At 51.4% G+C, this 6,000-nt stretch overlaps 1 protein-coding gene across 1 annotated transcript in view; it reads left to right on the top strand.

Annotated features, from left to right (window-relative positions):
- The first annotated feature begins 899 nt into the window (after positions 1 to 899).
- Positions 900 to 6,000, top strand: part of GRIK4 (glutamate ionotropic receptor kainate type subunit 4) — a 444,259-nt gene continuing 439,158 nt past the window's right edge. Inside the window, exon 1 of the mRNA XM_035139827.2 lies at positions 900 to 988. The gene's annotated coding sequence lies outside the window, so the exon portion shown is untranslated. The remainder of the gene's footprint in view (positions 989 to 6,000) is intronic.

Below are 6,000 nucleotides of genomic sequence, written 5' to 3'. Positions count from 1 at the left end.
AACAGTAGGTGGAGCCAGATCTAGTGACAGGCAAGAGACAGAGCCAATGGCAGGCAGAGGAAACTAGTTCTTGTTTTGCAGCCACTCGCCTCCTTGCTGAGCTCTACAAGGGGAAACACCACAGCTGTGTGCAAACTCTGCTTTCCTCTGCACCCAGTGCGCTGCGCTCCCACCGCTGGTTTGGGATCCGGTGTGTGCATATGATGGTTGCCACAATCCGTATGTATCCTGTCTCTGTTCTAGAGGTTTAGCGGTTTTTTAAAAGATAAAATACTGCATTTCTATTGGCTTTCCCCCTGCCTATGCCACCCTCCATCCAAGTTGAGAAAAACACACAACCTCGCTGAGTTTTAAGCCGGTGACATGTACACAACCAGGGAGTAAGGAGGAGGAGGAGGAACTGACAGCCCGGGTCACCCTCAGGACTGGCTGGAAGTGAAAAGGCTGGCAGGTGGGAGCCGGCTAACAGCAGACTGGGGTGGGGTGGGGCGGTGCCCCAGCAAGCCTCCACTGGTTTGCCCTGCTTCCATCCTGTTATTACCCCCCCCCCCTTTACTGAGCGCAGTTTGACATCATTACGCATTTCGTTCGGCAACCGAACACATGATGTCATAATTCGAACGTGCTGCTTTGCTTTGGCTGCATAATTTTATTTTAGAAATCTGGCACCATATTTCTAACCACACACATACGCACACAAACACTTGCACCCTAACCTCTCTCCCCGCCACGTTCGAACATCCCGCACCCGGGATTTTTCTGGCACCCTGCGCTTCCTCCGCTCGCCACCCGGGGGCGCCCTTGGTCTCGTTCTCTCCTTGGACCAGGTTTCGCCGCCGCCGCCTCCGGATCGCAGCGCGTCGCTTCTGCGAGCCCCAGCAGCTGCAACAAGCCGCCTCATCACCCCGGCTGCAGCGAGTGCGTGTGTCGCGGGAAGCAAAACCTGAGCCGGCCAGCCTGCAGATCCCAGCCCGGGAGAGCCACTCAGGTAGGAGAAGCCTGCACTGCTGCTCCTGCTACGGTAGAAGCGCCCCGCCTCCGGTTCAGCTGCAGCCCGGCGCCCGCCGAGCTCGGCTTCCCCCCTGGCCAGAGAGAGAGAGAGCCGCGGCAACCGCTTCTCTCTGGACCCGCCGCAAGCGAAGCCAACTGGGTAGAGCCTGCTGCGTTTCCGTCTTGCACCTCCAGGGGTAACAAGAGGGGGTTGGGGGTTGGGGTGGCTTGGTTCCTTTCGCTCCCCCAGCCCTCTTATCCTCGGACTCCTGGGTCCTATCTATTCAGGAGAGAGACCTCCCCCCCCCCGCCAATCCGGGATGCTTCATCCCTCCCCCTTAAAGAAAGGATGCCACAGGACCCCCTTTCCCTCTGAGAGGTCTAAACCGTGCCGTCCTTTCTTGGGGGAAGCCTGGAAGGCGCCGACTAGCTCTCATCTTCCAGGACCCACAGGGACCCGGGCTTTTTTTTGGGGGGGGGGTAGCCTCACCTCTTTCGGGGCGCCCTCTGCAATCCAGGACTCTACCGCTGCTCCCCTCCTCCCCGCCCCATGCGCCCAGATAAGGATGCCAGCTGGTCCTCAGTTTCCTAAACTTAGTTTCCCCCAACCCATCTCGAGGTGCCCTTCAGCGTCTTGGGCTCCCGTGCCCCCCAGGAATAAGGGCTCGTGCTCTCCTTCTAAGCCTCTGGTCTGTTACAGTGGGAGACTCAAATTTCCCCCTCCTTCCCTTATTCATTGGTCCTTGCCCTTCCTCCTTGGCCAGAATGCCCACTTCGCTATATTGGGTCCCAGTCTCCTTTTGGGGGGGGGGCGAAGAAGATTCCCCCATTCCTCTCTCTCCCAGCATTGTGACACCCCTTTTCTGATTCCCATCAAACTCTGCTTCCATGCTTCTGGGGGCTCAGGTCCCCAGAAGAGCTTCGGTGCTGCTGGTGATTAAATCTCCTCATCGGGAGGGAGCGAGGAACTCAACATCACACTTGTGTGTATATCAACAAAATGGTTGTGTAGCGTGGTGGCTGGCGGAGGCGGGGGTTGGGTGGGTAAGAGAACTCCAGAGACCGTCATGTGTGGAGGTTGCTGTGATCCTCCGTTTTGAAAGGCTGGGGAGGCGAAGAAGCAGCTCAGGAACGCCAAGGGTGGGTCTCTGGGGTGTATAAAATGACTAAGATCGTTCTTTGTGTGCGTGAGAGAGAAAGTGAGATAATGCACCTGTTTGTAAGGGGAAACGGAATAGGCGCCGTGGATTGTTGTTACTTCCTAGAGGGGGAGAAAGTGGTGAAAGGGGAAAGTAGTTGCCGTGGCATGGAAAGTAAAATGTGGGGAGAGGGAGAGGAAGGAAGGAAGGAAGGAAGGAAGGAAGGAAGGAAGGAAGGAAGGAAGGAAGGAAGGAAGGAAGGAAGGAAGGAAGGAAGGAAGGAAGGAAGGAGCGGTGAGACGATGGATGCTTTGCAGTGGGTGTCAATGCTTGGGAGGGGTAGGTGTTTGGGAGCGATAGCTAGTGCAAGAGGGTGGAAGGGGGGGCAGTGGGGAGGTGTTTGAGGGGCGCTTGGAGGGGGGGAACGAGTGATGGATACCTTGAAGGAACAGGATGGAGCACAGTGGTGGCAGGTGGGTGGAGAAGGAGATGACAGCCTGGGAGATGGATGGGCAGCTTAAGGGAGGAGGGATGGATGGATTGCTTAGATAAGTTATGTTCAATTTCTCAAAACATGCCTTAAATGACTTCTAAGCATTTTGTTCTTGGCGGGGGAAGTGGGGGGAGCTCATGAGATCTCCCAGGTCCCTGGGAGCTGTTTCCTTCTCCTGCGATGCTTTCAAGAGCAGGCCTTGGGGGGGGGGGGAGAGAGAATGTCACCTTGTCCTCATTCAGGCTTCCAAGGAGAGGCTGGCTGAATGGGAGACGGGGGCATCTTTTCTCACCGAACCACAGTGTTGTCTGCGCAGAAGCGTAACCCATTCATCATTTGAATCATGTTGCATTTTTCTGTTTAACGTTTGCAAATGTTGTCACTGCATCTGTTACCGTAGTTCTTGCTGAAGATTTCATCCAGTTCCCTCAAGATGCTATGCTTGGGTCTGCTGTCCGACTGGAAAGAAATCGGGTCCTTGTTTGCCAGGGTCAAAACTCGAGGGAAGAGAATAGTGGCTACATGGGCAGCTCAAAGAGTGAGGTTATTACTTCAAAGTATGCATTTCTTTTCACAAAGTTGTCTTGCAATATGTACTGTATCTAGGATGGGCAGAAAGGCAACATTCAGTCTGGATGGGATGGTTGTGCTGCCAAGGTGCAATCAAAACTCAGAAGAATGCATGGGCAGTTGTTTTAGTACTCTCAGATGGTGCTACGTGTCCTTTTTATTCAGAAAGAATTAGTCATGAGTATGAAACCCAAGTTATCACATTACTGGGAGGCTTAGTAAGGGCAGCAGGCTAGATGGATGAGTTACACAGCTTCTTATTGGCTTGCAGCCTAACACAGTAAAGCACATCAGACGCCAAACATTGTTGGGGAGGAAGGAGAAGAAAATCTTAACCACAAGGCTCTCCTTTTGTTACTACCGGTAGCTGCTGCTCAAAGGAATAAGTACTGTACTCCCCAAACTAATCATTTTGGAGCATCTCTCTCTCCCCGCCCGTCCCACCCGAAACCCTGCCTGACTTATGCATAGAAATGACTAGTGATGCCAGACACTTGCAAATCACCTGGGAACATGAGTTTGCATAGAGTAGGAAATAGAATTAAGCTAGGAGTCAACTGGGTGTACATAGTTCTTTTTTAATCAATGAATGAGGCTGTTCTGTGTATATGTGATATGTTATCAGAGCCTGTTCATACAATCAGAACAGAAACATCCCTGGTTGCTTTCCAGGACTGAGCTGATGATGGTAGAACTAATGCCCCAAACTGGGGTCCAGTTTCACTGGGATAATCCCAGATAATGTTACCTATCTATATATTGGTTTTTCTCCAAAGAGCTCAAGGTATGGTTCTCTCCCCCCTTTCCATTTTAGCCTCAAAACAACCCTGTGAGGTAGGCTAGGCTGGGGAAGAGTAACTCTCCCAATGTTGCCTAGTGAGGAGCACTGGGGTGGGGGTGGGGAATGCAAGAGAGAGAAAAGACCTTTTAATTGTTTTTGTTTCAGAAGGGGCTTGAAGTGCCCAGTGCGTTCTGGGGTTGATCCAGCGTTGGACTTTAGGGTTCTCAAATTTCTGTGGCCTCACTCCACCTCTCATGTTCCATTCTAAGTCATAGTTGTGCCATCCCAGGCAGCACCCCTGAGACTCCGCACCCAGTGAGAGTTTTTTTTTGGGGGGGGGGATTTGATATCCCGCTTTATCACTACCCGCAGGAGTCTCAAAGCGGCTAACAATCTCCTTTCCCTTCCTCCCCCACAACAGACACTCTGTGAGGTGGGTGGGGCTGAGAGACTTCAAATAAGTGTGACTAGCCCAAGGTCACCCAGCAGCTGCATGTGGAGGAGCGGAGACACGAACCCGGTTCCCCAGATTACGAGTCTACCGCTCTTAACCACTACACCACACTGGCAATTCAGTGCAACTGAATTGGTCCTATTCCCCTAAATCTGCCCCTGTCTGATTTCAGCACTAGTTTCTTTGCTCAGGGGCTTCAGTCTCCCACCTGGAATTTTTGAGCATCCCTTACCACCACATTGACTGGGCACTGCATGCCAAAGGTCAATCTTTGCCCAAATTGCAAGATGGGAACAACAGGCTGGTCATCTGCCCGGATCAACTACCCACCTCTGGTATGTGTTGCCCATCAACCTGTCCCTGCCCATGGCCAACCACATGCCCCTGGGAATAATGCCACACTCAGGCCAGGAAGAGGAGGACCATTCCATCCCCTGCTTTGCATGCACAGCACCTGGAACTAGCTCACAAGTAGACAGCTCCTGAATGCAGAGGCTCCATTCGGCATTGTGAACAGTAAAGGTCTAGTGTCCCCCATGAACAATTTCTGTAGAGCATTTCAGGTGTTCAAATCACTTTCATGCACCTATCAGTAAATCGCCACAACAGTCCTGTGAGGCGCCCCTAAGGTCAAGTACAGAGCTGAGATTTGAATCGAGAGCCTCGTTGATTCTTTACTGCAAGTACTTTGCATTTCCTCCTCATCCATCGGCTTTATTGTTTCCCCAAACTGGGCAGCAGGATTTGTCCTCCAAGGTTGTGACCCTTGAGAAAGTTAATCTCATATGCACATGTTACACAGCTGAGCCTTTGTTGGATTCCCACTCTTTTCTTCAGTTCGTGCAGAGAAGGTAGTTCAGTTGCCAGACGGAGACCTGGAGCTGCCTCCCAGCTGTTGGCAGGAGATGGCAGGCATTTGCCCGCTGCCTCTCTCATCTGCGAAATGATGGTGGGAGACCAGCATTTGAATGCAACTTTCTGGGGTGAAGCCCTGGCGAGTGGCGTCTGGGATTAAGCTCTGCTTGCAGAGCTCAGCCATCATTTCAAAAGATGCTCTGAAGAGGTGTTTTGTCTAAGACAAAGTTGGTCCATCTAGCTCTGTAGGGTTAACACTGTCTGGCAGCAGTCTCTCTCAGCCCTCCCTCAAGATGCCGAGGATTGAATTGGAGGCCTTTTCCATGCAAAGCTGATGCTCTTCCTATAAGCTACAACCCTTCCCTTAAGATATGGGAAACTGTCCAAACAATCCCAATACTTAATGACACATGATGTCTAAAAGATTGGTGAAAAGACCTATCTAAGTCTTTAGATAGGAGAGGGAAGAAACCTAGGGTAAAGCATAAGGTTCTCATTGATATAAAAGACAGAGGATGTTTTGCATGCCCAGATTTGGAATTGTATTTTGAAGCTGCCTGCATGTGTTGGATAAAAGACTGGATAGTGCTAGAAAATACACAGTTGCTAGATTTGCAGGCTCATGATGTCAAGCATACCTGGAATGCCTGTATTTGGTATGGCAAAGCGGGAATATGTAAAAGCTTCACCAACCATGTCATTAGAAAAAAAATAATTA

This window comes from Zootoca vivipara, chromosome 15, assembly GCF_963506605.1.
Source record: "Zootoca vivipara chromosome 15, rZooViv1.1, whole genome shotgun sequence".
NCBI lineage: Eukaryota > Metazoa > Chordata > Lepidosauria > Squamata > Lacertidae > Zootoca > Zootoca vivipara.
Note: the sequence above shows the minus strand (reverse complement) of the source record. Positions and strands in the feature narration are given on the sequence as shown.